This window comes from Panthera leo, chromosome D3 (genome assembly GCF_018350215.1).
Source record: "Panthera leo isolate Ple1 chromosome D3, P.leo_Ple1_pat1.1, whole genome shotgun sequence".
In the NCBI taxonomy this organism is placed as follows: domain Eukaryota; kingdom Metazoa; phylum Chordata; class Mammalia; order Carnivora; family Felidae; genus Panthera; species Panthera leo.
In genome coordinates, this window is record NC_056690.1 from 88,497,418 (window position 1) to 88,511,831 (window position 14,414).

Genomic DNA, 14,414 nt, shown 5'->3' on the forward strand with positions numbered 1-14,414 from the left:
ACTTGCCTACACAAAACGGGGACCCAGGATCTGCCACATTTGGTCACAAAACCAAGGAAGGTATCCTGTGGGACCAACTAAGTTTGGGTCAGATGCGCAAGTCTGCTGGCCTGGAACCCCTCGGCTTCCGGACCTCATTTGGAGGGGTCTTTAACTCCAGGGACAAGGGAACCCCCTGCTGGGGTGGGTGCCCATGGAGGGGAGCAGAGTCCCCTGGGCTGCGGCAGGGAGGCGCCGGGAGGGGGAGGTGGGGGCGGGGGGAGGAGCGGAGCAAATGCAGCCAGGGAGCTGGGCGAGCCGGCAAGTGTACCCAACAGGGTCTCAGAAAGAAGTAACGAGAAGCCTGTTCCAGGAAGGAGACATCAGCGAGGCTGCTAAGTGCTACCGAGAAGCAGAGACAAGTGAAAGGGAGATAATTTGCTGCGGATGAGAGACCTAGGATTTCCGTTCTCATGATGATTTCAGAGGCATTTCTCACCCCCGTTGGGTGGATTCGGACAAAAGCTGTTAGTGACTCGGAAGACGAGCTCGCCGAGGCTGGCAGGTCCCTGTTTGCGAATAGCTTCTATTCCACACCATCTGCTCACGAGCCGGTGGAGTCACACATCGCAGAAGCAGTAGAAGCCGAGCTCCGTGCACACAATTCTTCTGTTCCGACTACTTCGAATGTCTGCAGCCTGTTCACACACAAGGCCACACTACGTCAAACAGCCCCCAAAAGCCATTGTGAGGGACCATAGCCACGCTAACAAAAGAATAAAAAAAGGAATCTATACTTTTTTTTTTTTTTTTTCATAAGAACAGCCTCCAACATCTTTCTTTCTCGTCAGCTCCTGGGCTGTGGGAATCTAGAAAAATCCCGGTTCCAAACACTGATTTTCATCTCAGTAGTTTTATTTTGAAATAAGCTTAGATTTCCCAAACGGTTGCAAAAAAAAAATAGTCCAGTTCCTGGCTCCCCTTGACCCAGTGTCTTCTGACATTAACATCTTACATGACCAGAGTGCATTTATCAGAAATTGGAAACTAACGGATACAACAACCTCACAGAGGTGTGGGCTTTTGTCCAGATTTCCCAGTTTTTCCCACTAACATCTTTCTTCTTCTCCAGGATCCCAACCAGAACCCCGTTTTGCATTACTCGTGTGGCCTCTTTAGAATGCCCTAACCCAGGACATTTCTCTGTCTTTCCGGGGTTTTTGTGACCCGGAGTCTTTTGAAGAGTGTTTACCAGGTGTTTTGGAGAATATCCCCCAATGTGGGTCTGCTTCATGCTTTCTCCTAGACGTTGGGCGGAGGTTACGATTTGGGATAAGAATGACGCGGGGGTGACGTGCTCCTCTCCTCGAATCGTATCAGGAGGCGAGAATGATATCGACAGGACAGATAACCGTGATGGTCATGTTGCGCACCTGCTTAATGTTGTCTCCTCTACAGTTACTACTTTTCTCTTTGCGTCATCTGTTCCTGAGCAGAGAGTCTCTAAATACAGCCCACATTCAAGGGGAGCGGAGGAAAGCTCTCCGTTTTGGAGAATTTATGGTCAGGCGTGGTAAAACCGCCACAGTGATTGATAAATATTTGGGGAAGGTAGCTGGAGTGCGTGTAGGTGTCTAGTTTCCCTTTCAAGTTCTGTCCACAAAGGTCAGCATTCATCACTGACACTGCCTAGAGCAGTTATGACAGCACTTTCTCTTTCTAACTTGTATCCTGTATTCATGAACTTGGACTGTTCCGTAAGGGAGATTAGTCGCTTCTTCACTTACGTATTTATCTGTTCATTCCTGCATATTTTTTTGCATTCATTCACTCAATCATTGACGTATGTAAGTATGGATCTATTTTTTTTTTTAATTCTTTGTGTTATAATCCAATACATTTCAGATCGTTTCTGTCCGTTTATGTTTTTGCTCAAATTGGTCCAGCTTTGGCCACTTGGGAACACTTTTCACGTTGGCTCCTATACGCTTCTGTCATGTTCCGCATCCATATATATGGCTCGTCTTCTGCATTTTCTGCTCCAGCCTTAGAATCTATCCTTTCTCCAGGGAGCCTTAAAAACAAGTGGTGAATGTTAGAAAATGACAGTTAGAAACCAAGGTCTGGGCATTGAATGTCTGCACCACTTTATGTTCATTTATTTATTTTAAGAGAGAAAGAGAGAGAGTGCTATCAGGACAGAGAGAGGAGAATCCCAAGCCGGCGAGAGAGAGAGAGAGAGAGAGGGAGAGAACCCCAAGCAGGCTCCACACTCAGCGTGGAGCCCCACACTGTGCTCGATCTCACAATCGCAAAATCATGACCTGAACTGATAAGAAGAATCAGACGTTTAACCGACTGAGCCACCAGGTGCCCCAAGATGTCTGTGGCACTTTTTAAACTTTACCTTCTTCTTTGCAAATATGGATCCAACGTTTACCAGTGAAGTCCATGAGAGCAACAGTTGTACTACTGGAGAATCTGAGGAAACAAACAAACAAACAAAACAAAAATCCAAGATATATTTGTTTTCATGGCGCTAGCTATCAAGTTATCCATAATGGGTCAAAATGGAATTATGTAGTCACCTTTAAAAATAATGAAATAAGTACATTGGCTCACATTTCTAGGGCCACGTTGATTTTTAATATAAAGGAAAATATATCAGGAAAGTGGTGATTTCATAGTTGCATAGATAAATTCTGAACGTTTCCGAGTCAAACACAGCCCCAGGGAGAGGAATACACGTAAACGCAAATTTTGAATGTTCCGTTGGTGGTGTTGGCATTGCTGGTGTTACGTTGTGGGTAGAGATTTAAACCTTGCCTCTTAAATTCAGTGATTCCTGGTCCATGGGCATCTCACACTGAATCCATCCAGAAGGAATCCTTGCCTTCCCACCCGTGGCCCCACCAGCCCGCCATCTTAGGAGACCCCGTCTGCACCCACCCAGGTGCTCAAGCTGAAAAGCGTCTCAGAATCCCATTCAGCGTATGACCAAGTCCAAGTTTGTCTTGAGCAGAGAGCCCTGGTCAAAACCACTGCCATTTCAAAGCCACTGTTTTATCAGCCTCCTAACAGATTCTCCTGATTGCATTCTTGTACGAATTCCAATCTCTTCGTCACAGAGCCGTTGAGGATTCTTAACACATAAATCTGAGCATGTCACTTCCCTGCTGGGATCCTTTCCACCATTTCACTTAGGAGAAAACTGATGCCTGCTCCATTTTGGGGGACAAGTGGCCCGACCTGGCCTCCAGCAGCCATGCGCCCTCTGCTGGGTTTACCACCCTGCACTCATCCATCCTGAGCCCCCTCACCCTTCACCCCTACTCCATCTTCCCGTAAGCCACACCTCCCTCTTCAGAGAAGACTCTTCTTTTCTACCCTTTATCTGAATAACTTGTCTCTACCTTTTTTTTTCTTGAGACTGACTAATCAGAGAGATGGTCAATGGTCACGTCATCAAAAACAGACTTTTTATTATGTTCACACAGCATTTTCTATTTTCTCCTAATAATGCGTATCCTGAATACAGATCTCAAATCATCAACTCATGTGTCCAAAGATATAGCTGTTGATGTATATATCAAAAGTTTATTTTTCTTAAATGAACCTTTGTTCTCTAGTTGTCATAAACTGAATCTTGAAGCTTTGGGAATGTTCTCCATTCTGTGGGTTCTTTTTTTTAATGTTTATTTATTTATTTTGAGAGAGAGAGAGAGAGAGAGAGAGAGAGAAAGGGAAGGGCAGTGAGAGAGGGAGAAAGAATCCGAAGCAGGCTCCAGGCTCTGAGCTGTCAGCACAGAGCCAGACGTGGGGCTCGAACCCAAAAGCTGTGAGATCATGACCTGAGCTGAAGTCAGAAGCTTAACCGACTGAGCCACCCAGGCACCCCAGTGACATCGACTGTTTGGAGATGCCGGGAATCCATTCTGTGGGCTCTAAGGGGCTTCATTTTGCCCAAGCACAGTGGGTGTTAATTTCTGGGAGGCAACCTTCTGTTCCTCATGGTCAATCTCTGTTCCGTGGCCTCCCTGGGGACCTCCTGGTCTTCAGTGGCATCTGGTCTTCATTCAATGGCCTTCTCAGGTGCTGCTGGGCCATCAGTAGAATCTGCATGCGAGGCCTCTCCTCTCTACACACTCATCCACGTCACACGGGATGCATCCAATGGCTCACTTGTGACACAAGGGGACCTCTGTGGGGTAATTTATGATCCAGCTGCCTGGATAAATCGTGGGCACTTTCTACACTGGGGTTCCACCTTCTTCTCAGATATTCTGCTGGAAAAACAAAAGCACCTCTTTGCTCCCACGTTCCCCAAACCTACTTACAAGTCCGATCATTCCTCTGAGGAACTTGGTCAACAGTGGGTAGAGAACCAACCCTCTTTCTCAATAATTCTCCAACATAAACACCTTTATTTCCTTCTGAAGCTCACAGCACTCATGGACCACATGCCATTATGGGAGAGCTTTATTCTGACTGCAATGTGGGCGTTTCTCGCCATTGTGTTGCCTCTCGCATCTGCCACGACGTTCTGGCTCATGATTAATACTGGCTACGTATGAGCTTTGGGGAGATGAGATTAGGTTTTGGGGAGCACACATAGCCAGTGAATCCTACAACTGTGCATGATATTGATTTATTTAAAAATTCCTAGGAAACCCCGGTCAAGTAAATGAAAGCTTGTTTCCCTGAAAAATGTAAAGATAAACTTTTCATCAAGCCTCTGTCACTTCCTTCCGCGTCCTGAGCAGTTGAGCTCAGTATGCAAGTTGCACACTAACACACTGATGACATTAACTGTGGAATCTGTTTGAAAGCAATTCTGCTTCTCGTTGTGGTTCAGCTTTCCCAGGGAGATAACCCGCGGTTACCTAGAGAAAAAGACATTCTTTTGATTCTCAACTTCAATTCACAGGTGCCACCTCAAGTTCAAGGACTGTATTTTTTTTTTTAAACACTAGATAAACTTTCAAGAGATACCCGGAGGAAGAGTAATTACTTTGGAATTGATTCTGCTGTTCAAGTGGCTTCTCAGTTTGGAGAAACAATTAAAGTTTTCCACTTCTGGGCCTCAGTTCCTGGAATAATTGGGCATCAGAATTCTTCAGGATGCCCTTAAGAGAAGACGCTGAGATGGACACACAAATATCTCACCCGTGCCGCACCTCTCCTTATGCTCTGCTGGGCTCCTGCAGTGCTGGGGCGGGGGGGGGGGGGGGGGGGGGGCGGTAAATTAAGAGATATCATGTGAATGTCAAAGCCCCATTGGCTTTGGTAGCTACACACACATTTCTGCATACGGAGTCCTGTGTTTCCGAAGGCCACGTGGGATTGACCCTGGCAAATCGAGAAATACTGATACGCTGAAGGCATGCAAAGAAAATTCCAAAGTAAGGGTGATTGCCCATTCTGTGGGATACGTCAGGGGCAGCTGGACACAGATATTGTTGAGCACGGGGTCAACAGGAATAAGAAATTATAGTTTATCAGTCCTCCACTTAATCATTTTGGATATATCTGCCCAGGAAAATGGTTTGTTGTTGTTTCTTCCTAGAATTTTTGGACAATGTATCTCTGCAGCCAGAAAACATTTATAGGGATACAAGGATTAGTGTATTTATCATCTAAATTCCAAGCCATCTTTACATAATATGAGATTGGTACTACAGATACACAAGTAGATAGGAAGTCTCTGTCCGTAGAATTATTTCTTCATCGTATGAGGTCATGATATTGGACTTCTTATCATCAAATTACCTCGTCCCGTCTTCTGAGGTGGGGGTTGATCCCTACTCGAATGCATTTTCGTTCGTCAGTTATTTATATTATGTAGTAATACATAATATACATAAAAGTATAGGACATAAAGGACAGTTTTACTTTTAATATTTTCAACACGAAATTCTACTAATGGGATGCACTGAGTTCCTCTCTACGTCGGTCACTGTACTTAATCAATAGCACCAAGAATCAGGTGATATGATGACTACCCAACATGTTTTGGAAAAAAAAAAAAAAGAGGCACTAAACTACTGTTCTGAGAATACCTAGTCAAAGCAGGCGAGCTGTTCGGTGCAAACAGTCACAATGTATCGAAGGGAGACTAATTTTTTCTGCTCTTTTGTGTTTCTTTTTCCCTCTCTCTTTTTCGGTAAGACCCTAGAAGAGAATACATTAGCTTAGGAAGAAGATTTCAGATCTTTTCATTAGAATAAGATGAAGAACTCAAAGAAGCCAACGTTGACAATGCTCTTGCCCCCCACAGTCGAAACAGACAAGTCTAGAATCACTACGGGAGCCAATACCAAGGAGCAAAAGCGTGCAACTTTCTGCTGGGAAGACGATCAGGGCCTTCTACACTAATTAATAGCACATTTAGGAACTAAACCTTCCTGTCATATCAAGAGCAGAATTAAAGGGATAACAGCCCAAAGATTTCTTCCTGAGTGGCCTCTATGCCAGGTGAAGGTTACTTCCTTCCTTCCACACCTCGTATAGCGCTCTGTTCTAAAGAACTGTATTTAAATAGCTCTGAAATCACAACAGTGACAGATAAATAGATGAACTCCAATCTCCACGGAAGCACCCATACTGCTGGGCTTATTTTATAATTTCTCTTAGCCTCCTGCTTTTAAAGAAACAATCTTCAGTTATTCATTCCTGAGAACACTACAGGGAGAGCCCTGAAACAAACAAATGAGCAAAAAAAGGTTTGTAAAATCAGGACAACGTTACTTACTTACATTTCTTCCCACCTGTTATCGCTTTGGCTTCCCTCTTCAAACTCAAAAGACTAGTACATGGGAAACACAAGGGATTTGTCCTTGTTTGTTTCCGGTAATTTGGTTTCAGTCTTAATATAGTCCCTCTCTAATCCTTGACTGTTCAAGACAGCGGAAAATCTCTTTTTGAATTGTTTTCCATTAAACAATATTCCATTAAATATTGTTGCTATGATCCTCTGGCTATCAGGGATGACATATTCCTTGTTTCAAAAAGAAGGTGGATATCCCCTCTGTAAAGAATCCATGCTGACCTCTGACTTTCCAAGTGGTAACATGAGCCACGGCAAAGGGTGATTCAGTCTATATATGCGTAGCTGCTTCCATCACAGGAAGGACACAACAGCCTCGAAATTGAGGAGAGGAACCAGAGGAATATGAGATCAAGGGGATCATGACCATGGAGAGGATCGTGTCCTTGTGAGGAGTGTGGCCCCATGGACTGTGGTGTGGATAACACAAGGAAGAAGGTACATGTACACAGAGCCCTAAGGCAGTGGGGGGGGATCCTGTCCTCCTCTTGTCAGGACCCCTGGGAGGACACCACCTCCCTCAGGAAAATTGAAGGAAAGAAAGGAAGCCGGGAGAGCAGAGAAACCATGGCAGGAAGCTGAAACTTATTTAATCAAGTTTCAATCATGAAATGACTGTGTAAATTGGAACAGACTAAATCTCAAAAAAAAAAAAAAAAAAAGTAAATTTAAAAGTTTTCCACAATCCAGCAGAGAGTGACTCACAAAGAAGCTAATTTCATCTTTTGAAGAACAAAGACAGGAAAAAAAAATTAAATATACTACGCCCATTTTAAAACAGACCCCTATGCTTGCTTGCACTTGACCTTGCTTGCTTGACCCCTAGTAGAGTCTGGTCGGTCTATCTTGACTAAATAAGAGCCCTGCGGCATGTTGGATGACTTTCAGTTTCTGCAGGAATCTGCAGAATTGTGAAACAATCCGATTGCAGAATCAGAATGAAATTTTATGTTTTCTTCAATCTTTTAAATCTCTTACTCCTGCATAAACAGAGCTTTTTCCCCCCCATCCATTCCTATCAATCTTTTCAAAACCACTCAATATAATTTTTACAGAAAAACAAAATCTCTCCATGTGTCCCCACAGTTGGTCCCTTTAGATGACAGTTGATTTCAACCCACAATGAAAGCAATAAACTCAGCCACGAGGTACAGACATTGTGAAGAGACAAAACCATCTCTCCGTAAGCAAATAAGGACCTGCAGGACGCGGAAATCCCACAATCTAGAGAATAGAGAGCACTCAGCTACGCCAGAAGCAGCACTGGGCACCTTCATGGGCTCATGTCAGTCCTTCCAACAAATAGAGCAATAAAGAAAATAACAGGAATAAGGAAAAGAGGCAATCTGGGTTAAACGATAATCCATTAAGAGTACATCTCCATTGACTCCAATTAACTTCTGAAACAATTATTGCCTTAAACTCTTCCGAGAAGCGTAAAATAAGCTGACGTTTCCAAGACCCCACCGCAGTGCTTAATGGGCAGAAGCGCATCGGCCTGGAGGCCGCAGGGGTGGGGCAGCAGGTGCACCCTCCCAGGCCTGCGCGGACACTGCTTCCTAGCTGCCCCTCACCTGCCGGGTCCGGTCGTGCACCCACCCGCACGCACAGGCACCGCACCCGAAAGGTGTGCAATCTGCTTGCAGCGCCCTCGCCGCTCGATCACCTACACGCGAAAAAAAAAAAAAAAAAAAAAAAAAAAAAAAAGGCGATTATAATTTTTTTTTCGTAATTAACGAAAAGTTAATGCATCGACAAACCAGAAGCTCGCCATGAATTTTTAATGTGATTTGGAAACAGGATGCCGACATGTATTTCGCAATTAATGTTGCATTTTATTTTACTTGCGATCGATCTCCGGAGGGGCTGGGAGCGGAGCGGGGGAGGGGAGGCATTTGCTTGCGCCTGCAAGCATGGGGGGCACTTTTGCCTTTACTTGTCATCCGGGTTCTACCCCTCCGTCACTGGAGGCAGAGAGGGAAGATGCAGGCGTTGACATACAATAATGGTATTTGTGGCTCTTCATCACATTAAAAAAAAAAAAAAAATCAGCAAACGGTTCTAGAATGCTGGTTCACCGGATGAGACCCAGCAATCAAAGCGAGAGTTTAGGACCTCTGTGCATTAAGTGTCCAGAGTCTTTTCTATGGGAGTCGGTGTGGGTCTCTAGCCTCCTCTAGTGGTGGCCTTGAGGTACTACCACCACTCACCTTGCAGAGACTCTGGCCTCTCCCTCCCTGGGAAGACTTTTGAAAGAAATAATTGAAAATAAGCTCTTGTTTCCACAATTGCAGCCCATTTGAAACTCTCCTAAAGAATTTACATTACTATCATTTTAATAAACCAGTAATCCTTCCTTCACAAGTCTGCATTTCTTTTTTTTTAATGTTTAGTTTTGAGAGAGAAAGAGCATGAATGGGGGGAGGGCCAGACAGAGAGGGAGACATGGAATCCGCAGCAGGTTCCAGGCTCTGAGCTGTCAGCACAGAGCCCGACGCGGGGTCCCCACAAAATCGAGATCATGACCTGAGCCAAACAAAGTCCGATGCTCAACCAACTGAGCCGCGCCCCCCCCCCCCCCCCCAGTCGCCCCCACAGGTCCGCATCTCTAATAAATTCGAGCCATGTGATAGTTCGCATCGGGGATTTTTCAAGTGGTGTTCACCTCGAGCAAACCTGGAAGCGGAAAAAAAAGCAGAAGCACGTCAGCGACCGTCTGGAAACTTGGGGCCCAAGAGGCTGACACGGTGAGAAGCCCGCCGCGCTGGATCCTGCCGGAGGATGACGAAAGTACCCTAAACGCTGGCAGAGCTCGGGGCCTGTCCGGCCCGCACCTCACATGGCACCGGAGGAAGGGCACCGGGGCGAGTTCCACCCAGGCCCGAGGCCCCGCGCAGCCTCACCCTCCCAGGGGGCCACTGGTGCACGGCGATTGACCATATGGAGAATGTCACGGACCTTACCTTAGGGGAGCACGCACGCAACACACACGCGAGGGAGAGCCGGTGAGGGAGGTGGCCCGCGGGGGTCACACCGCGTCGTTCAGGTGCACCGGGCACAGGGCGTCCACGGCCCACGGGGAGGCCGTGAGACTGCACTCTGAGGTCTCCGAATTTCAAAACTCTCGATGGAGGTTTCTGTGCATGATAATAGGGCCACTTGAGAACAATACCATCAAAATACAGCTCTGGGATCATCGGGAGGGTTTTTTAATAAAGCAATTTATATAATTTTTAACATCATTTGAAGAAATCATGTCAACTTTATATATGTGTGTGTGTGTGTATATAGGTGTTATATATGTATATATACACATATATAAGCTATATATATGTTATATATATATATACATATATATGTTATATATACATATATATATATACAGGAATAGATATATTTGTATCTATATCTATAAAACAGGAATATATATGTTTGTATCTATTTCTATAGATATAGTATATAGACAGAGACTTTATATATAGAGATAAGCTTTATATATATATAGATATAGTCGAGTCCCCCCTTCAATTTTGCATACAGAAAAGAAGGGAAGAAGGAGTGACCTCCCATCACTTCTTCATGAATCACTTCTGTATCATCATATCTTGCCAGCCAAAAAAAAAAAAAAAATTACTTTTGGAATAAGAAATAATAAGAAAAGTAGAATGTAGTTTCTTCATCGAAGCGTATTCTCAAAAAACTCACCATGTACTTAGACTTGACTCATTCCAAATCCAGAAATGCGTTCCACCCAGAATAACACGCAGTGAGAAAATCAGCATGTTCTCCCAGAAGACAAACAATATTTACAATAAAGACACCTAATTTTGGATCTCAGTTGCTCCATTTATGAGCTTTGTGATCTTGGTCAAGTCAATTAACCTCAGAGCACCTTTAGCGTCCTCATTGCTGCCATGGGGACTGGCTTATCTGACACTTACTGTGATGAGTGCGTGAGACAGGGTTTGTGACAAAGTCTGGCGAACTGAGAAGCGAGGACCTTGCAGCCTTACAATCAATATGCTGGTACTGGGGGCAAGTCTCACGAAAGGAGTTCAAGATCACAGTGCGGGGCACCTGGGGGGCTCAGTCGGTTAAGCGTCTGATTCTTGGTTTCAGCTCAGATCATGATCTTGTGGATCGTGAATTCGACCCCTGCGTCGGGCTCTGTGCTAACAGTGCAGAGCCTGCTTGGTATTCTTTCTTTCTCTCTCCCTCTCTCTCTGGCCCTTCTCAACTCGTTCTCTCTCTCTCTCTCTCTCTCTCTCCCTCTCAAAATAAACAAACTTTAAAAAAGATTACAAATACATAATGGTTCCCGAGACCCAAGGAATATGGTGGCCCTGATGTATTACCAAACTTTCAAATGGTGATGAAAACAGTTTCATATCTGACAAGTATTTTTAAGAGAGACTATCTCTAAGACAAAGCCAAACTCATCTGTGGAGGTAAGGTACCTTTGGAACAAAACGTCTGAACCAGGCAAGGTCTGAAAACACGGCGGTCCCGAAGCAGAGTTGGCGGCCTCCCTAAGCCAGGAGCTGCCCTTACTGATCATGCACCCTCCTGTTCGCAGACCCAAGTTCACCTGTCTTTACACCCTGGAGTCTTATCTTCACATGTGAATCTCTTCGGGTCTTCCTCGACAAGGTAGCCGTCAACTCATTGGATTTCTGATAGAAGGTACCTACAAATAGGCTTCTGCCTTTTATGACATCATTGAACGCCCTCTGAACAGATTTCTGTCGGAGTTTGGACAGTGCGTTGGGGATGGTTTCCCCGTGCGGATCCTTGGTTGCCAGCAACAGACATAGAAGGAGGCTGCCTTGGACAGAAAAAGAAAGGGAAGTCATTAAAAGGATCAGAGAGCACTCACACCATCACAAGAAAGCACTAGGTGTCGCTACATGCTGTAGGGTCCCAGAGGCACACGTGGGGGACACAGCTATGTCCCGTGCAGAGGCAGGAAGACCTCGTAAACCCCACGAGCATTGAACGGCAGAACCAGCATCGCCCCAGAAACGCTGGTGCCAGCGGGGGCCTCCAGGAAGTGCACACCAAGGAGAATTAGAAGTGGGAGGAAGTTGATGGGGGGGGGGGGGATGCCTGTGAAAGACCAAGGGCACAGGGAGCCGAGGAGGCAGCGAAGACCTCGGGCCAGAGGCAGGTCTGACAGTGAGGCGGGGAGGGAGGGAGGTCCGGGCAGGGAGAGCCCCCCACCCCCAGACTGCGGTGTCATTCGGGAAGTCTCCCTCGGAGGGGCGCGGCGAGGAGGTCGCGCGCAAAGACTTGCAGAGACGGATCCCCCATGGGTGCTACTCGCCGGGCCCCACACCCCCACGACTGCCCCGATGCGAGCGGGTCGTTGGGGGAAGGCCTGTCCCCACCACAGCTCTAGGTTTGCCTGCAGGATCCTAGCGTCGGGGAGAGGACTTGTCCCCCCTTCACAGGTCGGCAGGGCCTCGATGGCCAGATCAGACCGTCGGGAGGCTTGTGCGGCCAGAGACCAGCACAGGGGAGCCGGGATTTTCAGCTCTTTTCCTTCCACCAGAGGGATCACGGGTGCTCCTAAGGACGGTGACAGGCCAACGAGCACCCTTTCTGGGACCTCGACAGAACATCTCACGTGGCTGGAGTTTTACCCCCAAAAGGGCTAGAACTGGGCTGGGAGAGACTTGTCTTACTGCCGATCAGGATACACCTGCTGTGCGGACTGATGCTGTAAACAGAGAAAAGTGAGTGACGTGCCCGTCACTGGCCACACAGGCAGAGGTCAGGTCAAGTGTCTGTCTCGAATGGAGCCGCCCCTCGCCTCACGTGGCACCAGCTCCAGGGGAAGCGGGAGCAGGAAGGGGTCTTGCGTCTGCTGGCGACTGAGCAGTGACACGGTGCGGTGCGGCCGCTGCACTGCTCCCTCGGGTCGCCTTCTGCAACCAACCGCTTCCCATTCTGCAAAAAAACGCAAGTCTGGGTACAGACGGCTCAGCTTGCTGTCTGCTCTGAGTCTCGAATGGCAAAGATCAAAGTATTGGCTTTCCGGAGCCCCTGGGGGGCAATCTCCTTTTAATCTCGTTCAGGTCGTTCGCAGAACTCCGTTCCCTGTGGTTTTAGGACCATCCAGGTGGCTTCTTTGTCAGCTCTGGCTGGGGTCATTCTCAGCTCGTAGAGTTGCCCCCCGGAGTTCGGGGCCACAGGGATCCTACAGGAAGCAGGTCTCTGCCACCTCTCGTCTCGGCCAGCCCCTCTCCCCACCGACTTTCCTGAGGCCTGTCCCCCACTCTCCTCCGATTTTCAGGGCTCACCTGATCACGCTGGGCCCCTCCTGGGGGATGATTTCCCTATCTTAAGGTCAGCTGACTTTTCAACCTAAGTGTTATCTGAGCATTAGGCTGTCGATTTCTTTTTTGTTTTAAGTTTATTTATTTATTTTGAAAGAGAGAGAGAGAGAGAGAATGGGGGGAAGGGTCAGAGAGAAACACACAGAGAGAGAGAGAATCTCAAGCAGCCTTCACACCGTCAGTACAGAGACCAAGTTGAGGCTCAGACTCACGAACCGTGAGATTGATGAGGGAACCTAAGGCCAGCGGAGGGCAAAGCACAAGCGAACAACACCCCACCCCCAGGGTGGGACATGTGTGACGTCCCTCAGGCGCTCCTGGCTGCCCAAGGACAGAAAATAAGTGGTTGAACTGACAGAATCACAGGACTGGAGTCTCCATCAGTTTACAAATATCTTAGCAATTTACAAGAACAAGCAATCTTACCAATAGCCTGATGTCCAGAAAGCCTCTACTGGCTTCATGATAATGCTTTGCCAGAGGGAAAAACAACCTTAGTTTGACAACAACTAGGCCTCCAGTAATCTGTGAGTCTTCTTTAGCATATGAAAATCCCTTTCAGAAACTTCCTCTGGACTTCATCACCCCCGACTCGATAGTTTATTAGAAACAGTCACCCCTCAAACTTATGAGGCAGCTCTTTCTACACACAAGTCCTGTCCCTGTGGTTTTATTAAAGAACCAAACATGACTCAAGAATTTCTTGGCCGTCGACGCCGGACCCCCATCACTCCAAAACCCCATCAGGATCATGACCTAAGCCAAAATCAAAAGTCGGACACATAACCTGACAGAGCCACCCAGGGGCCCTCGGCTCTCCTATTTCTTACATTAATGCAGCAGCCACAAGGGTAACACCATCATCCACGCGGTAAACCGAGGCAGTGCCCGGGTGTCCCTGACAGTCCCAGCTGCTCCACACACTGGGTTCTCTTCCAGTAGCTGCATTTGCCCCAACAAACTTTAGAGGCTCCCAAATAGAGCTAACTTTTCTATTACACTTATGTCCTCAAAAGTCCCTAGGAATTCTCCCCAGGGGGAGACCGTGCACTGTGACCCAGATGTCTCATCAAAAGGTTTTAATCTTTGTTGTTTGGGGTTTTTGTTTTTGTTTTCCTTTTCCCCTACAGACATCCTTGCATCTTTTCAGTTTGACAGCCACTCAGCCTCAAAGGGAGATATAAAGATTTGGCTCAAAGACAGGATTTCCAGTAAGCGAACAGAAACCAGAAAGCACAGATGTGGGCTTGTCAGCGTTTGAAGCGATCTCA

At 46.8% G+C, this 14,414-nt stretch overlaps 1 long non-coding RNA gene across 1 annotated transcript; it reads right to left on the reverse strand.

The window, feature by feature from the left end:
* Positions 1–9,368: 9,368 nt before the first annotated feature.
* LOC122204147 lies at positions 9,369–11,456 on the reverse strand. Its single transcript, XR_006195508.1, has 3 exons — positions 11,263–11,456; positions 9,769–9,942; positions 9,369–9,481 (listed from the first exon to the last, which is right to left on the reverse strand). It is a non-coding gene; the product is annotated as an uncharacterized LOC122204147 (long non-coding RNA).
* Positions 11,457–14,414: the final 2,958 nt, after the last annotated feature.